This window comes from Narcine bancroftii, chromosome 5 (assembly GCF_036971445.1).
Source record: "Narcine bancroftii isolate sNarBan1 chromosome 5, sNarBan1.hap1, whole genome shotgun sequence".
Classification (NCBI taxonomy): domain Eukaryota; kingdom Metazoa; phylum Chordata; class Chondrichthyes; order Torpediniformes; family Narcinidae; genus Narcine; species Narcine bancroftii.
The window spans coordinates 37,701,124-37,721,767 of record NC_091473.1 but is presented as its reverse complement, the minus strand read 5'-3'; the positions used below and the strand labels follow the sequence as shown (position 1 = coordinate 37,721,767).

The following is a 20,644-nucleotide window of genomic DNA, read 5'->3' as shown; positions in this document are numbered from 1 at the left end:
AGGCTAAATTGTCTCACTTTGATTCTGATATGTCTCCTTGGTGTTACAGGTGTAAGAGTGGAGAACGTTATGTTCTGGACTTGTCCTAGTCTAGGAAAAATACTGGAGAGTTTTCCATATCTTTGGTACAATTGGAGGGAATGATTCTTCTTTATCTGTTATCCAGTCGCACTATTCCTTTTGCCTCTCTTTTGGCTAGGTGTGCAACTTTACTTAAATGGAAGAATGCTGTACCACCTATTGATAACCAGTGGCTGTTTGAATATGGAAAAGATTCATTTTTCAATTAACAATTCAGATTGTAGAAATTATGGGGTCCATTTGTGACTCACTATCTTGCTTTATAATTTTACTCCTATGTAATTAAATTGGCTGACTTGTATCTTTTATACATTCTTTATATTTTTTTAACCTTTAGTTTTCTTTTAATACCAATCACATCTGGCAATGTGGTTAGGTAAGGGGTTTTAGCTTTTCTCCTTTTCTATTTTTTTCTTTCTTTTTTTTGTATTATTAGTTTTTTTTCCAAAAAAAGGAATACATTATTTAGAATATAAATTAAGGATATGATTTAAAATTTATGTATGTTAGTGTTATACAGAATGTCTTATTTAGTTTGTGTAACTGTCCATATCATCTTATTGAATTGTACCTTTTTTGTTTATATAAGATCTTTTCTTTCTTTTTAAAATATCTTTACTGAGTTTTTAAAAAATACACACATATAGATCTTACACCTTTTCTAGAGTATGAGAAAAGACAAGATATTTAGACATTTCAAATAAAATCTTGATTATGAATAATATAAATTGTGTGCATCCTTTCAGATCAAACCTGCTGTATCAAAAATATTGAAAAAGTAAAAAAAAAACAAAAAAGAAACCCCCATAATAATCATACCCCTCCTTCTAAACAAGGCAAACTTGTAGATCTAATAAAAAAGGAAACAAAAGACAACACGGAGACTAGCAGCACTGTTCAGGAGCATCCAAACACTCTCATTCATTAAATTATGCTACTACTCCATGAATGGGCCCCGCGTCTTATAAAAGTTTACCTTTACATCTTTGACATTATGCCTGTTTTTTTTCTAAACTTAGGAAGGACATAACCTCCTATAACCATTGAGTATGGGCAGGTGGAATACTTTATTTTCATTTCATCATAATTTCCCATCTAGTTTTCAATGAGGTAAAAGCTAAAATTCATTTCTGAGATGAAGTCAACAATAGTTCCTCTTCTTCAGACAAACCAAACAGATCAATTAAGGGACTCAGCTCTAATTTGGCCTTAAAAATGACTGATAAAATTTGAAAGTAATTTTTCCAAAAACTTTCTAAACTAGGGCAAGTTCAAAGTTTTACATTTATTACATAATGGATTCAATATCAGAATAGAAGTGAGATAACTTAATTTTTGAAATATGTGCTCTGTGTACAACTTCAAATTACAATAAATAATGACATATACAAAATGAAGGTTCATTAATCAAATTTAGAACAATATCCAAATCCTCATCTGGAAGTGACAAATCCAAATCATGATCCCAATCACTCTTAATCTTAACTTGAGAAACTCTTCTCAAATCCATCAAATTACTATAAATAATTGATATTGAGCCTCTATGAGAAAAGTGAAAGTCAAAAAGTAAATCAAGAATATTTGTTTTAGAAATCTGTGGAAAATCAGAAAGCTTGGACTAAACAAAATGTCTGATTTGTAGGTAACTGAAAAAATGCCCAACTTGTAGGTATCTGAAAAAAGGTGACTATTAGGTAATTTAAATTTTACCATCAATTGTTCAAAAGAAGCAAAATTATTTCAAATAAAAAGATCTATAAAATGTTCTTTATTATAATTAATAAAAATATTTTAAAAAGAAAATAAATTTGTTTATAATCAATGTTAGTATAATACTCAAAAATTCATATGCTCTAACTTCTTCTTTGAAGCACATTAAAAGCCTTCTGAAAATCAGACCACACATATCCACTGATGTGTACTTGCCTGTCCTGCAAGTCACATTCTCAAAGAGCTCTCTCAGAAGAGTTGATCATGAAACCCATTTCATATTTTCTGCTCAAGCCCCTGTATTCTTTATCAGGAATTCTGATACCACACACTTCATTATAGATTCCACCATTTTTCTGAGATTGTTATCAGGCAAATTGGCCAGTAATTCCCTATTTTCTCTCTCCCTCTTGAATGAAACCACTATTGGCTTTATTACTGAAACATTTAATAATGTTCCTTGAAAACATCAACTGGAAATACTTAGCAATGATGTGCTAACAAGATAGTTAACAGGTTTATGTTAATCTTTAGTTTATGTTAAACTATATTTCTTATATATAAAAATGTCTTAGTAAATTATAGAGTTAAAATATTGTATCTGCATTCTTAGTAGTCAGTTGTGGGCTGGTACAGGGTCACACACAGGCCACAGCACATTTATAGGGAACCATTGTTTTCAGAGAATAGAGTTCATTCTTGGAGTCGACGAGTCTGGGAAGGTCAGAGCTAATGGATTTGAAGTGGGTCTTGATTACTCAATAAGAAATGCTAGGTGATCCATCTATTTTTAAAACTAAACTACAAGGCCTCTTGAACAAGAGAAATGGAACTCAGAGCAATGTGAGTGATGTACCCAAGCCTTTTGAACAGAAGTGAGGTAATCTTTTGGAATTGAGTCGTCTGCAGGGCAGAAGTATGGAGATCACACACAGTTTACACATAGTGGGGTTGGTAACTGATCTCATTATTTTAAAGAATTGGAATTGACCTCATTGATGATGTAAATGGTCACATGATTTGGAGAACTATATTATTGAATTCAGACAATTTTAGTCAGTTCAGTTTGGAGTTTACAGAAGTCAAACCCTGTGACACACAGGAGTTGAAACGTTGAGTATATTACTCCTGGCAAAAGGGGAACACAGAATGAGTGGTTTTTGAAATAAGGAAGACCATTTTACTGTTTCTTTGGAAAAGAGGACAGATTTCGACTGGGTTTATTTTTGTATGGCCACTTTGTTTAACCTTGTGATTTCATTATGGAAAAGGATACAAATTAAAAAAAAACCTCTTGTCTGGGTTTGTGAATTCATCATGGAAGAAAATAGCCAATTGTGAGTAAAGAAGCCTGAAGATATGGTGTTTAAAAGTGCTTTATAATTATTTCTGAACTGAGAATTTAAGACCGTCAAGCAAGTCTAAAATGATGCAGAACTTTTAAAGGTTGATTTTTCAGAGTGGGACTTTAATTACACATAGTGGAGTTAAATTTAGAGTTAAGTAAGTTTAGAGATGTTAATAGGCCCAGATGACTCCAAAACCCAGCAGCAATAGAAATTCACCAATACAATTGGTTTCTTAAACAAAAGTTGCTTTTCATGAACTTTAAACATGAAAACAGGACCAAACTTTAACTTATTACTGTTAACTTAACCCCCTTCTAATTCTAAGTGCACGTGTATATGATGTGTGTGTGTAAGTTAAGAAAAGCTCTTTAATTCACACTTCTAACTCATCCAAGTTAACGGTATCTAACAATTCTTATATTGTGGTCAGAATTTAACATTTATGAATTTCACCAGGCTTTGGTGCTTGAAAGGTAAATGGTTACCTCTCAGGAAAGTTCTTGTTAGTTTCAGAGAGAGAGACTTGTTGCTCGTTGGACACAAATTGATTCCTTCCGATCAGCCACATCAGTGTCTTGCCGAAGAAACTTTCCCCATCAGGATTTTCCAGATGATAACCCCTTTCTTTCAGGTCACTACAGAGTTTCTTTTCTGTTTCCCTTATTTCAAGTGAAACATTATACAGCCAGTCATCTCCTCTTGTATGGACCACAAGGGCTTTGACCAGGCTGAGCTAAGAAATCACAACCCATCTTCAAAATGGGGTTTTACCACAAGCTTGCCATGTCCCAATCCCAGCTACTGCTGCTGTACTGTAGAAATGAATTCTCTCTCACACACTCAGAGAAAACCACACGACCCTCTTAGAACAGCACTCTGCACTCAGACTGTGACACCAGACCCAATCTTCAAGTCTGTTTATCTGTTGCTTTCCAAAACAATAATCCATTATTCCACAGCATGTCCAATTAACACCTACTTGTGAAGTCCTTATAGGCATTCTTCAACATTTTTGCAAAGGCACTCAGAGCCTGGACTGTCTGGCTTGAGCCAAGCTCTGGCATTTTAAATGAGATCTGTGTTGAAGAGTTTGTATCTTTTTGTGACCTACATTAAAAAACCTGCCACAATTTATCTCCTTTAAAACATATCTATTATACAACATAAAATATAAGATAATCTATCACAGAGATAAGTAATAATGTTATGTTATTGATAGTTTAATTAAAAAAAACTATTATTTTGAATTTACCTTTGTCTGGTGAATTTTCCATTGCTGCTCCTGTATTAGTGCTAACAAAGTCCCTTTAGTCCCAAAAATAATTAAGAGGGTTGTTAGTTTGTAACAATATCATGAATAGGCAAATAGTTGGTCTGCTGCTAATGTCCATGACATTTGATGTTTTTCATTATTCACCTAAATGGAGTTTAGTCAATACTATTCTACTTGTCAATATGAGCTTGTCTTTAGAATACATTAAAAACAAATAAATTACATGCTGATTTTACAAGTGCACACAGTAACTGATTGAGAACAAATATATTCATTTATGCATGGGGCTTAAAAACGATACCATGCATTTCCCCAATGAAAGAATAGCATATGTTACTTTTTCTTCCCCTATTTTTCTTTTATTAATTTTTTCAGGAGGTAAGATGGAAGATTTTTATGTAATCGTTCAAACAGGAATACTGTGAGACCCAGTGGACCATAGTTATTTTTTTGCCTAGCTCAATATTAAAATAAACCAAGGCATAAAACCAGCATTCCTTGATATTAGTACTTCTTCCACTTTGCTGGACAGACTAAAATTACCCCAGGATATTAATTGCTCAAGCATGGCTGCCATTTGTAAAACCTGCTTGTTTTATCATGAGAATTTAGTAAATTCTTCCCTTCAATGTCCCTGGAATTTTGTTCCTTAAATCTATTTTTTCTTCTTATTAAACTCATTAGGGAAAATTTTCACACATCCAGATCTTTCATAATTTTCTCTAATTTTATACTGACTTAGTCAATGTAGCTACACAACTGAAATCCACATATCCTGGAAAGACAGAAAAAATAAATCTTTAAATTTTGCCTTAAAATAATCTATGCATCAAACCATGCAATCACATTACCACCTAAACATCAGCCAGGGACATGAATAAACAGGACATTAAACTGTACACCATCTCAATTTAGAGAGTTGCAAAACTAACAGAGCAAACACTGAGAAAGAAGAGATAATTTAACATGTCAGGAAAACATACATTCAGACTGAACAGGCTTATAGAGGAAGGAAAAGTAATTTAGACTCCTATTACCAGTTCTTGTTTCATTTAGTGGAAGTATCACTTTAAGAGCTAGTACCAGCTGCAACCATTCACAGCTGGGTGTGATTGGGTGGGAACATGAATGGCCTGTACCCAAAGTCTGGAGGAAGACAGGTGGTGAGAGTCAGGTGAGTGGAACACTAAAGTAAACAACATTCATTATTGACCACCAACCATCTCATGGAACACTGAGGATGAGTGACTCTGTATGAAATGAACAATTCAGCTGATTCTCCTTGTCAGGGGTATTATTGAACACCACTGTAACCAAAGGACGTTGATTGATCTGTACCTGGGTTTTGGATATATCGTGAAAGTCACTCGTTTCATTTCGCTTCGCAAGGAAAAGGGAAGCTGTGACAACTGTTCATATGCAAGGATCTTTTCTCTGGAAGAAACTTGACAAGGATTCATGAGTTTCTGGCAGTTCGGATACTCATTTTCTCCCAACTTCTTCATGATTACTTCTCTGCATCAGTTTAAAAACCTGTGTATCGGCAAGGGATTTCTAAGACTAAATATTGGAATGACTTTCCAAAATTGTGCCTAAGCTGTAATGGTTTGGGTATCTCTCTCTCACACACACACACACACTCATGCATTGTTGGGGTTCATTTAACTAATATGTTATATTAGTAGTAGTTATTAATAAATATATTATTTAAAAAAAACAGTAACACTGTCTTGGTGAATTTGTATTGCTGTTGGTCTGCAACATAACATTCTAGCTCAAAAAAAAATTGCAGGACTGAGACATCTCCTTGGCAATATTCAATACTTATCACATTATGTATTGGCAACTTTAAATTTGCCTGACATTAGCTGTAAAGCAGGGGTGTTGGGTGGGGGGGGGGTGTGGGGTGGGGGTGAATGAGCAGATAGAGGTGCAAGTGAGAAAATGGGATTGGTGTAGGATTACGACAAGTGAATGCTTGCTAGCCAGCGTGAATGCATTTCTACAAAGGCTTAATTTCTGTGCTGCCTGACTATTAAAAAGACTGTAAAATTTTTAATGCAGAACAACTTTATGCAGTGAGTTTTATTTGTACAAATAATGTCCAGTTTCATCAGCTGCTTGTAACTCATTGCAATATACTGGTGAGACACAAAGATGAAATTTCTCCAAAATGCATAACCAAATGACCAAATTGTAATTTTATGATAGGTATCATTAACCATACAACTGCCTGTCACTGTAGGGTTTTGTGCTATTTGTACATTCATAACAGCAGAAGCCATTAGTATAATCAATATTTTGACACCAAATTGTTTAAATATTTCAAAAATATTTGTTAATAATGTGTATTATATACACAGTCAATTATCCTCTTTGAAGATGTGTCTCTAACTTTGAGCACACAGATTCCATAGAGAGATATTACTTCAGTTTGCAAAAGGAAACAAGTTAGATAAATAACTGATATAGATATTAAACCATTTTCATTCAACTTTAAACACCAGTAAAGGTTTTCCTTCTGCACATTTTCATTTGTAGTCTGCAGAATAATTGTTTGAAATGTAGAAAGTAGTAGTAAGTGTGCCAAGTAAAAAATGTCTTTTTAAAAGTGTATCTATTTATTTATTTGGGAAAATACATTTGCAATATAACTGAACCCAAATCCTATATTTATCAGATGTCCAGTCATACAGTTCCAGCAGTCATGATAATTATGAGTGGAAGTTTTGGCCAAATTTTTTTTTGTTAGCTGGTGATGTCAAAGGTTGTAACATTATTATTGTACCACGGCTAGCTCAAAACAGATCAAGACTGAATCAAAGAGTTAAAGAACACATGATCCACACCTCCTTCAGAGAACTCACTGGATGGATTTTCTTTACCCTCAAGAAATACATACATTTTTAAATTTGATCGACAAATATCCTAAACTTATTGATTATTAACAGCTGATTACTAATTTGAATTGGCTCAACATATTCTAGCTCAGTGGTTCTCAACCTTTTTTTTCCACTCATATACTACTTTAAGTAATTCCTATGCCATTGGTGCTCTGTGATTCGTAAGGGATTGCTTAAGGTGGAAAGGGAAGTTTGAGAATCACTGCTCTAGACCCAATTGTTACTGAAATACTTTGCTTGAGAAAAATTGTCATTGGCTCATTTCCTTTGGAGTTATGAAACCATATTCATAATGAGTCAATTAGGTATGATCAAAACAGTGGTCTTCAAACTTTTTCTTAGCAATCCCTTACTTATCACAGAGCACCTCTGGCATACAGAATACTTAAAGTGGTATGTGAGTGGAAAGAAAAAGGTTGAAAACCACTGTTCTAACTTCTATTTCATGCAGGAATGTTATCAGATGAAATAAAACATTTAACATCACCCCATTTGATAAATGGACCAGAACTTGGCTTGAACTATTAACTTTGACAGTTTCAGAATAATTAGCGGACCAATTTTAAATTCATGGTGGAAAAAGAGGAAGATGGTAAATAAATTGAAATAAAAAATATGGTTGTCATTTAAATCCAGCAATTATACTGTGCAATCAACATACTGGCCTAAACTTCTGGCAAAACTGCATCTCAGTAATGATATGCTGTTGACATACCAAATACAAATCACTAACACTTATTTAAAAAACTTTTAATCTGTTGGGTCTTTTGCACAGTTCCTGAATGACCCTCATAAACATTGCCATGTAAATGAGCTCTGCTCCAAGTAAAATGAATGGTGATTGCTAATTTTCTGAAATAAAGCCAACTGAATTACTGTTGTTTCTTGTGTTTTTAAATAATGAAGCTGGTGGATTCCTAGAGACTTGGGAGTGGAATTTTAAACAGTTTGTTGTTTCTTACTGTCTTTTGAAAGACAAGTTTTAAATAACCCAAGGAAGAGCATGAAAGAATTAAAATTGCATGCACAATCCAAAATCAAGATATATTTTTGTATGCTTTTGTTTCCCTTTTTAAGTATAAATTTAGACAAAAGCTATTCCATTTATATGTTTAATTTATGCTATATATTGGATGATTGGTTTCCATGCTTTGGCATAGTTTATTTTACGATTTTAGGTAACTTTCATCAATTAATCTGGAACTTCTAATTATTTTTTTCTTTATTAAAACTTAATGTGATGAATGGAGAATTTAGACCAGTGGTTTTCAAACGGCCCCCCTAAACTTACATTCCACTTCAACCAATCCCTGATATAAGTGCTCTGTGATAAGTAAGGGATTGCTTAAGTTGGTGTATAAGTGGAAAGAAAAAGTTTGAAAACATTTAAAAAAAAATCATACCTAATCTACTCATTATGTGCACAGTTTCATAACTCCAAAGGAAATGGGCCAATGGCAATTTTCTCAAGCAAAATATTTCAGTAACAAATGGGTCTCGAGCAGTGATTCTCAACCTTCCCTTCCCAATCAGATACCACAACAATCCCTTACTAATCATAGAGCACTTACGGCATTGGGATTGCTTAAGGAATAGGAGTCTGGGGAGCAGTTTGAAAACCACTGATTAAAACAAATAATTTATGTGTGTTAATAAATACATGGCCCTAAAATCAACAGTTTAGTTCCATTTCACACAATGGCATCAGTGGAATTAATTAGTTGTTAAAATCTCATATTTTGGGTAGGTTTTTGATTGAATCATGGTGGGAATTGAGAAACATACTTTCCTACTGCCCATATGGAAACCTAGTATCAAACCAGTCAGTAAAAGTAATAACCCTAATCAAATCTGATTAACGAAACAACAATTCAAAAATTAGGAAGCTGTGAAGATTATACATTGACTGATAATTCAAATACAGCATATTATTCCAGTATTAGCAAAGGCATAAAAGATGGAATGGCCTCAATCTGTACTGGAAGCTTTAATGACATACATACAGATCAACAAACATCAATGAGAATAAATCAATCATCAATGGTTTGGTCTGGAAATTTAGTTTTCAATTGTATCTAATTCTGAAACTTTTATGATTAAAGAATTCCATTCTTTGATTTCCTCAATGGAGGCCATGTATCAATCTCAATAGTTTATGGAAAACTTCTGGAAATTCCAGCCTTGTATTGAAAAATGAAAGATTGAGCTATGCAAGTCTGCAGGTCCTGTGATTATAGTAAAATTGTAATGAAATACTGGAGGAACTCAGCGGGTCTTTTAGCGCCCACAGAAGACAAAGATATTGCTCATGTTTTAGGCCTGAGCCTTTCCCCAAGGAATAAACAGAAACTAAAGATATTCTGCTTTTCCAACGACTGTTTCAAGAAAACGACAATATTTGCATTAGTCACTGTTGATAAAAATTAATTTAGAAAACATTAGTTAGGCCACAGCTGGAAATACTGTGTATAGATCTATTCATTCCACTAAAGGGAGGATGTTATTGCAGAAGAAATTCACCAGTTTATTACCCAGGATGGAGCTTTACAGTTATGAGAAAAGACTGTATAGATTGAGTTTTGTTTTCCTTGAGCAAATGCAGCTGGGGGAAGGATCTGTTTGAGAGAGTAAATTAAGAGACACAAACACAGAGAAACTTTTTCCCTCATCTATAATCAGAAGGCATAGATTTAGGGTAAGAGGAAGCAGATGAAGATGATTTGAAGAATCAGAAGGTTTTGAGGCCTAGCATCCATGAAACCTTGGCTGTTCAGATAAAAAAATTGGCTTGCAAGTAGAAAGCAAAGAGTAGTCGTGGAAGAAAGTATTCTTTCTGTAGGTCAGTGACTAGGGAGAACTGCAAGGATCTTTTCTGAGTTGTAGATGGAGCTGGTTGTCAAAGGTTACTAGACAGGATACAGAGTTGGGCAGGGAAGTGGCAGATAGAGTTCAATCCAGATAAGTTTAAGGTGATGCATGTTGGAACGACAAACCAAAATGCTGGGTATAGGTTAATGGTTGGTTACTTAAGAGTGTGGATGAAGAGAGGGACCTTGGGCTCCAAATCCATACATCCCTCAAGGTCATTGCACAGGTTGATAGGATAGTTAAAAAGGTTGATAGGATGCTGGGCTTCATTAATAGGGGGACTGAGTTCAAAAGCAGAGAGGACATGTTGCAACTCCACAAATCTCTGGTGAGACCACGTTTAGAGTATTTTGTTCAGGTTCTGGTCACCTCATTGCAGGAAGGATGTGGGTGCTATGGAGAGGGTGCACAGGGGATGTTAGCTGAATTGGAAAATAAGACATGAGGCAAGGCTAGCAGAGCTGGGACTTTTTTCTTTGGAGCGTATAAGGATGAGAGTAGACTTAATAAAAGTCTACAAGATTATGAGAAACACTGGCATAGACTATGGAGCCCTAGTCATGGTACAACATGATGACCCGGAGATCTGGCGTACAGGATGGTGCTTTCTGGGCTATGCTGGAGGATGTTGTTAATGCCTCGGCAACCATATGCTCCTCTGTGATGCCTCCACTAGCAAACCCCACCTCATCATGCTGGCAAGTCTTTCACACGGTGCACAACTTGGCGTATCTGGCCATCAGAACCATGGTAAAGATGGTGGTCAGCAGGTTTGTCTGGCACAGATTCCACAAGCAGGTCAGTCAGTGGGTCAAGACCTGCACACTCTGTCAGGTGTCCAAGGTGCAAACTTACATTAAGGTATCTCCACAAACTTTTGAGCCAGCATGCTGTAGGTTCAGCTACGTTAACATCACGGGGCCACTTCGGTTTCCTGTGGGGCGAGATAACTCTTCGCTATGATTGTCCGCTTAACGAGGTGGCCAGAGGTGTTCCCAATGGCTGATATGACCATGGAGACCTGCACCAGGGCACTAATCAACACCTGAATGTCCATGTTCAGAGTCCCGGAACATCTCACCATCGACAGGGGAGTGAAGTTTACTTCGGGGCTCTAGAGGGCACTAGGCAAAATGTTGGGAACCCATCCACAGGCATATCATCCACAGGCCAATGGGTTGGTGGAGCAATTCCACAGACACTTAAAAACAGACCAGTTGGCCCAGCTCAAGGGGCTAAACTGGGCAAATGAACGGCCTTGGGTTCTTCTTACGCACCGCACAGAAAGAGGACTTTAATGCACGGTGCACCCTTGGTTACCCCGGGGGAGTTCCTGGCCATAGCCAAGGATCTGGAAACCGTCATTGTGTCACTGAAAGAACTGAGGGAAAGACTGGGTACCCTAGCCCCTCCACAGACCCTGCCACATGGCCAGCCCAAATCTTTCATCCTCAAGGACCTGCACACCTGTGAATACATTTTTATGTGAAGGGGAGCGCATCAGACACCCCTCCAATGGACACACAAGGGGCCATACAGGTTCATCATACATAATGAGTTGACGTGTGTATTGGACATTGACGGCAAAGAGGAAACCTTCACTGTCGAATGTCTATGATTAGTCAACCAGTTGAGACTCAGCCCCCATGACTCAAGAGGTAGGCTGCCAAAGTGGCAATGGATACTCCAATGGCTGGTTATGAGGTTAGGGGAGTTGTGTAGCGGCCAGCGAACCGAGTTGTGACCAGGTTCACAAAATGGCCGGCGGACGCGGCGATCGCAAGTGCCCCAAAGGAACTAATGGCCGTTATCCCGTGTGACGTCCCGCACAATGGGCAAAAGCAGGAACAGTGGCCAGTCAGAGGTTGGCACTGTGATGACGTCACTCCTGTCGTCAGAGGCAGGGAGTGAATGTAAACAGAGCTGGCAGAGTAATAAATCAGTTTTCGACCATGACTCGACTGTGTGTGTGTTGTTCTTACTCCACTCTTTGCGTAGTGTGCATGCTACAATGTAAAACATTCAAAAGAAATGTGAACTGAAGCCATACCCCTTTTAACTCTCCAAGTATTAAATGAATGCACATATCTCTCATCTTCCTATGTGTCTTGATGTAACCTGGTGAATTGATCTTATAATATGCCTATCTCAAACATAGGAATACTAAAATAAAATATTAAAATTAAATGTAGTACATCTCCATCCCTGAGACCAAGACTGAGACAGAGTTGCTTCCTTGGATCTCATTTAATTAGAGGACTCACATCATTCAGAGGTTGAAGACCAGTGACGATTCTCAAAGTTTGTGTGCTTCTTGTGGAGTGTAATATAAAGATATCCATGACTATTTTATTGCTTGGAGCATGATGGCCATATCACACTGATGAGTGTTGCATGCGTACAGATGTAGCAATGTATTGTTCTGCACAAAAGAAACGTGGCATAATTGGCATAATTAAACCAAGTTAGTTATATATTGCGTCTCCTGAGTGCTTTATTACATCTTCCCAGATACAAAAGCAATACAACATGATGGCAGCGGTGGATGATGATGTAAACTGTGCCATACAAGTGATTTTAAATCCCTAGAAACACTAGAAAATTGCGCAGAGAAGTAAAAAAGAAATCATCACCTGATTACCAGCATGCAAAGAAATGGCTACTATCGCAGCTGCAGTCCAGTAATGGACTGGAAAGCCGATGATGTCATAGAAACCTTCCAGAAATTTTGGAAAAAGTGCAACCTGGCCTTCAAAAACTTCCTCAAAGGGGCCACATAGAAAGAAAAGCTTGAGTATATCCTTCTCTGGACGGGGAATGAGGACTAGACCTATTCAACAGTTGGGAGCTTGCTGAGATGGAAGAGAATGATCCAGAAAATATATTTGAGAAATTCTCCTCTCATCTGGAACCTAGATCTAACCACAGAATTAAAACATTATGAATTCCAGAGCTTAAAGCAAGAGCCTGATGAGACAGTCGATAATTTCCTCACTAGACTGAAGAATGTTGCCAGAAAATGCAAATTCAAGGAAATTAAAGAAATGCCTAGTTGACCAACTGATCTGGGGAAGCGCCCAAACCGATGTACAAAAGGCTTTTATAGGGAAGGATAGCTTCAAGCTGGCAGATGTAGTAAACACAGCTATGGCCTTCGAGTCTACAGTCCCTGTCCATAAAGGTCAACATACAACAATGAGATGGACATAAAGCTCACACCAAGAAAGCCAAAAACTCCCAAGACCTGCAGATGTGGCAGACTATATCCCTACGATGACCACAAGAAATGCAGAACCTGTGGGAAGTCCAATCATTCGTAAAAGATATGCAGGCCGAGGTACAAATAAAACAAGAATGCCAACTAAGAAAGGATATAAGCAGAAAATACATTATGTAGATGGAAGTAACAATGGTGACTCCAACACACTGATGCTAAATATTGAAACAATACCCGTTCATGAGATGTCAAAGAGTGAAAACAGAGAGAGAAATGAGTTGCACACTACGATCCAAGTAAAGAGAATGTTCAGAAACAGGCTTACTTTCAACCTGAAAGTAAAGCTGGACACTGGATTGCAAAGCAAAGTCCTTTCACTCAGACTCTACTGCCAGCTGTTCCCAGTAAACATAACAAACGGATACCCAAAGGAAGGCATATTAGCAGCTGCAAACGTCACGCTTACAGCCTCTGGTGGACCTGTGATCAAACAGCTGGGAAAAACCTGGGTATGGAGTGGTGAAACACAGAGATGCGTAGCTGCATTCCTTTGGAACAGATTACTTATAATCTGAGAAATAAGTATGATGTATTTTTGAAATTTAGTGCCCATATTTACAAATTGAGAGAATTAATTTACAGACCTTTTCCTTCAGCTTCGAGCCTTGTCAACTTCGTTTAGACATATTAAAAGATACAAATGATTAATGCCGTGTGGTGAGGGGGGCTCCTCTGGCAGCCAGGCTTCTATTCTTCTTTTCCTACTTTTTTTAACTTCATTTTTTTTCTCCTTTTCTTGGGGTTTGTTTAGGGGGTGAGGGGTTTGGGGTTTATATCATACTGTAATGGATTTAATATTAATTTTTCAGCAATATATTTTGTATCTGGCTACGATTACATATATGAGAAACTTTTAAAGTAAAATTTTTAATAAAACATCAATGAAAAACCAAAATCAGAAGTTGTCACAAAGGAAAAAATATCACATGTACATTCTTCGTAGCAGATGCTGACAGATGAGCAATTCTAGGTTTGAATAGCTGTCAGGAGTTACAGTTAATCTCCACAAACCAAGAGATCCATGCAAAGAAAATGTGCAAGAGAATCAAAAGCAACATCCCGCGTGAGCACTCCCTCACCCTTGTCACAAATCAGCTGAGCTCATGGGCATGTACCCTGAATGCTTTAATGATACAGATGGGTGCTTTGGAGACTTCAAGTACCACATCACTGTAGATCCAGACTGTAAACAGTAGAACATGCTCCAAGGAAGGAGCTGAGGTTTAAAAAAACCTAGTACAAGAACTGATGGAAATGGAGGAGACACGAGTGATAGCAAAGATGATAGAGTTGAATGACTGGGTGAATTCCATAGGGTAAAGGAAAAACTGAATGGGGGTCTGAGGATATGCCTGGACCCTAAGGACTTAAATCAAGTCATCAAGAGGGGTCTCTACCCAACACTGACACTAGAAGACATCACACCAGAACTAGCAGGGTCCAAAATCTTTAGCAAGTTAGACGGTAGGAATGGATATTAAAACATGAAGCTGGAAGATGAATCAACACTGCTCAAAATGTTCAAAATTCCAATTGGTCATTACAAGTTCCTGCCACTACCTTTTGGCCTCAAGATAAGCCAAGACATGTTTCAATAGAAGATCGATGAGACCTACATGGGATGCAAGGGCGCTGTTGGCATTACAGACGACATCCAGGTCTTTGGTAGAGATGAGAAAACTCACGATCTTCACATAGACGAAGCCATGGAGAGAACAAGAGGGGCCGGCATCAAACTCAATGCAGAAAAATGCATCATCAAAGAGAAGGACTGCTAATTCTTCGGAATGGTGTATATACCTGACGGGGACAAGCCTAGCCCAGAGAAGGTCACAGCCATTGCTGAGATGTAACACCTAAAGGACAAAAAAGAAGCTAAGTAGTTTCCTTGGTTTGGCCCAGTACACGAGCTCCTTCATCCCACATATGTCATACCACATGGCCAACCTCAAGAGCTGAAGTTTCAGTGTTCTCCATCACATCGGAGAAGTTTTGACCATCTCAAAGACATAATCTGCAGAGAAGTGGAACTGAACTATTATGACAGAAAAAAAGAACTGTCACATGCCGACATGGCCTGTTTCCGTGCTGTAAACGGTTATATGGTTATATGGTTACTACAAGTTGACGCTTCTATCAGAGGCCTTGGGGAGATGTTGGCGCAGGAAGGAAAACCAATAGCTTTTGCCTCAAAAGATCTGACAACAGCAGAAACCAGATATGCCAATATTGAGAGGGAGCTGTTGGCAATCATGTACGGATGCAAAAAATTCCACAAATTCCTCTTGGGGAGACAGTTTGTGGTAGAGAGTGATCATGACCCACTGGAACACATCCAGAAAACGAACCTAAGCACAGCACCAGCTAGACTGCAGAGGCTACTTCTCTAACTCCAAAACTTCACCTTGAAGTAGAAACCAGGAAAGGAAATGGTGCTTGTTGATGCCTTGTCACATCTTCCCCAAATGAAAAGTACGAGATGAAGGACAAAGGGATTAAGGTACATCACCTAACCATATCAGGGAAGAAACCACTGAGGACGATGTGCAGCAGCTGCTCTCCAACAGGTGAAACAGGGATGGCCAGAGAAGAGAAAACAGGTGTAGCCTGTAATACGTCAGTATTGGTCTGCCAGAGATGACATATTGTTTGAGAAATGGGCTCTGCTGACAGGGTCATGACAGATCATACCCGAGAAAATGCAAAATAAATTCTCCAGGAAATACATCAAGGGCGCAAGGGAATGGAGAAATGCAAACATAGAGCAAAGTCAGCAGTGTACTGGACAGGCATCTACAAAGACACAGGAAAGATGGTGGCTGCATGTCAGATACGCTAATAGTACAGGAACACACAATAGAAGGAGGAGATGATTCCCGCTGAAATACCTGCCAGGCCATGGAACAAAGTGGGAGCAGACTTGCTCACTGAGAACCAAGAGTGGTATCTGATTGTGACCTGTTACTACTCTAAGTTCCCATTCATCAGGAGCGTGAAGGACCTGAGAGCATCAACCATCACTTCAGTGGTACAAGAACTCTTTGGAGAACAGGAGATACCTGAGCAAGTGATATGAGATAAATGGGACCCAATTCACATTGCATGAATTCAGAGAGCTGGCTGCAGAATATGGGCTCACTATCACAACATCATCCCCACACTACCCCAAGGGCCATGGGTTCATTGAGAGACATGTGCAGAGAGTCAAATACACATTCACCAAGTGTTGAGTGACAAAGGAGGACCCTGACTTTGCTCTCTGTCACTATGGGCTGAAATGAAATCCTCGGCAGAGATTTTGAATGGTAGGAAATACAAAACAACCTTGCCAACCAAAGCCCATTCTCCAGATGATCAGGAGGAAACCAGAGGAAAACTGGCTGATGTACAGGAGGGAGGACGTCAGTAGTACAAGAGAGCTCTTCATAGGGCAACATGTACATGTTCAAGAGCCAGCGATGAAAACCTAGAACCTCGCAAAGGTTGTCAGAAAAGATAAGATGCCAAGGGCCTACATCATTGAGACAGAATCTGGCAGACAGTTGATATGGAGCAGGGTCCACATCTGCCTGCCACAGATCTGGCAAAGCAGAAAGCTGCAACACCAACAACACAAGTGACAACATTGGCAACACAAGCAACAACACTGGAAACACCAGCGACTAATATGGCAACACGTGGCAAAACCTCAACCACTAGCACCGCAACATCAGCACAGCTGGCGGCAGCTGAAACGCGGAAAATAACACTACTGGCACCACAGAATTCAACAATCACACCAAAATCTACAAAGTAGAGAAGAAACATCCTGCTGTCCATGTGATTTTGCTGAAAATATGTGAAATTAGGAAATCTTATTTTTATAATTAAACTGTTTTTATTACTAAAATATTTAATTCACATTTTAAATAAAGAGGCAAAGGAGCATTAACAATTTTTTTTGAGAAGGAGGGATATTATAAATTAAAGATACCTATGACAATTTTATTGCTAAGTGTATGAATAATGTAATGGCCATATCACACTGATGTGTGGTGCATCCAGACGGCAGAAACATGGCCTAATTAAACCAAGTAAGTTAGTTATATATCACGTCACCCGAGTGCTTTATTACATCCTCCCACATACAAAAGGAACACGACATGGAGATTGCCACCAATGAAAAGGCCAAAAGACTCCTTGCTCTCTGCACCGAATTGTGGAGTCTCAGGGGGAGGGGAGTTTTTTTCAGGTATACTCTGGCTTGTCAAGTGGCTCCACAATCTGGTCCAAACAACAAACTGTTGGAGGAACTCAGTGGGTCAGGCAGGATCTGAGGAAGTAACAAGATGATTAACATTTCAGGTCAGCATCTTGCATCAACCTGAAATGTCAATCATCCATTTGTCTCCACAAATGCTTCTGGACACCAAGTTTATCCAGCTGATTTTTGCTCAATATTCTAGCATCTGTAGTCTTTTTTGCCTCCATCAATCAGACCACCTGCTGACCTGCAAAGAAAGCAAATGCTGACAGTTACATCAGCAACAACTGGTTGGTAGATTCAATTATTTAGGCTCATGAAAAGAAATTAAAACCTTTTTACAACAATGCTACTTTGATGGTCTCCTTAATAACATGACACAGAATATGACTTGGCAAACTACAAAATGGAGATGACTATGTTTGAGGCACTATATGCTGTCATGTAATAAAAAAATGAATATAAAGCAAATAGTTATGAAATACAAAAGTTAAGATCACTGTAAAACTACTTCGTCTGGTATTTCACATATGCAGCCTTTGAACGGCACAAAATACATTTGTCCACTACAACAGACATGTTAAGTTCTTGCGTGGTGCCATAGAACTGAAACATAGATTATTTCTCTTTCCAACTATGTTGACTGACCTGCTGAGTTTTTCCAGGACTTCATTATAATTTCAGTCACCAGCATCTGCAGCAGTTTTAATTGTCAAGGTCATTCCCTAATTTCCCTACTCATACCCAAAGAGATGTAGATTAATAAAGCCTATTGGTCTGAGCCACTGAAATGTTTATTTGCCACTGTAACAAAGGACTTTATATTTAAAATATAAATTATTACTAAAAATAAGATTATTGCACAAATAATGCTAGCTTTCAGCACTGTTGACATATTTCCACATTGACTACCTGAATTCAAGCTAAATGTTCCAACAAACTGCTTATTTATAGGAATTATTTTTCCACAAATCAATGCTGTGAACAACATGGTTGCCTTCCTGCAACACAATACTGATTTCACACATCACAATTTCAATGTTTCTGTTACCTTGCATAGGATTGTCAGTACTTACTTAACTTTAAGGTAAAACCATCTGCTCCTGGTTTTTAGTTTAAACATCTTCTGTAACACGATGGCAAAATACAAATACACTATTTTAAGTCAAAATCGCAAATGGAAATTCTGAACACTTCCTGTGGATTCAGTGAATGTGATAACTACATTTTTATTTATTTTCCCTACCAAGATAGTTAAAAATAAAAAAAATGACCTTCAAAGTGCAACTCTTCTTCGAAGTGAGAAAATAAAATAGCATCTAGTATGACTGCTTGACATCAATACTTCATTCTGAAAAGCAAGATCAATTAAACAAATAACCATTATTAATCAGTAGGACAAACTGTACAATAAAACCAGAGCACAAAAAATGAAGAAGCTCTAAATTTCAAGACATCTGAAACAAATGCATGACCACGAGGCAGAAATCAGTGCGAGATAGATGAAAGATACTAAATCACTTACTCGATAGGTCTATTTTTTCTCCATTTCTGCAGGTTGAAATAAAACCATTGAGGATGGTCGATGTGTAAGATTCCTGTATTTTTAGCTTTATCGAGCTTACGTGCAATAAAAAAAGCAAACGAAGAAATGCATTCCACTTAGTTAAAAAAATTCTTATTTTTCTTCCAGCTGGGTCAGCTTTAAATGGTTTGGATTTACATAACGTTTGTTTGGATTTCAGAATGTCTGCATCATCGGTGATGCAGTCCTTTGCACCAAATATATTTAAGAATGATTTGGAACATTCTGTTTTGCATCTGTGGCTCTATTTTCTTTTCAGCAGGCTTCCCACAAGGCTATTAACATACCATCATACCAGGTTTATGTGTGAAAGGGAGACTGGCTAATTATTGTGATTCTTACAAAACCAGATCTAAACATTTTTTTTCCTTTCTACTGTAACCACTTCATTTGAAGTACTGCATCAAAAAAATTACATTAGCAAAACTGAGATGAAAGAAACCGAAATGTGCATATGTTAGCTTGATGAACATTCATTTTGATTAGAATCCAAAAAGTTAATATAATTATGACAATTTTATGCAAGACCATGTAAGGTGTGTTACAGATGAAATAATTATGTTTTTATGGTTATTTTTTCTCCTCCAATTTCTCCTCTTCATCTGATTCCACAGATGTCAACTATACCTTCCTGCAAATGACCAATGAGCATGCACATGGCTCAATCATAGCCATAGGTTATTTGATACAGAGAATTGGAAAGATAAACTAAGAGCTGAACTAATCATGTATGCCCACACACACTTCTAGCATGGTTGCTGGATGGCAATCAAGAGTAGACACAGAGGCTAATTCTCCCTCACTAATCCAACAGAACTGTCCGAGCTGAGATCATGAGCTCAACAATGACCAGAGATAATCCATACATCTTCTGTGTTTGAATGCCTTGATGGTTTAAGAGATGTTGAGCCATTTTGGAAAGCCACAAAATATTTCAGTACAAACAGATAAAAGCCCACACTTTAAGTAAATTCAGATACCTTAAGCAGCTATTGATTATTAAGAATACTCTAATTTTTTCCATGCTTTGTTATTATTTGGTCTCCAGACTTTTTTTTCAGTACACCTCCCAGAATTAGGAACAAGCCATGCCACGACTGCACTTTGGCAAGTCTGATCATCTGGTTATATTTCTTCTCCCGACGTACAAGTAGTGACTGATGACTACAGCACCAGTGGTGAAGACAGTGCAAGTATGGTTGAGGGAGGGAGAGGAGCACTGCAGGATTACTTTGAATCGGTGGCTGGACCATATTCCATGATTCATCATCAGAACTGAATGAATATGCAACATGCATCACCAACTTCATTAAGACCTGCAAGGAAGAGTGTGTGCCCATGCATGTGTTCCTCAA

General features: G+C 37.8%; 1 protein-coding gene across 6 annotated transcripts in view; it reads right to left on the bottom strand.

The window, feature by feature from the left end:
* Positions 1 to 20,644, bottom strand: part of prickle2b (prickle homolog 2b) — a 281,661-nt gene that overhangs the window by 82,546 nt on the left and 178,471 nt on the right. The gene's annotated exons all lie outside the window — the stretch shown is intronic.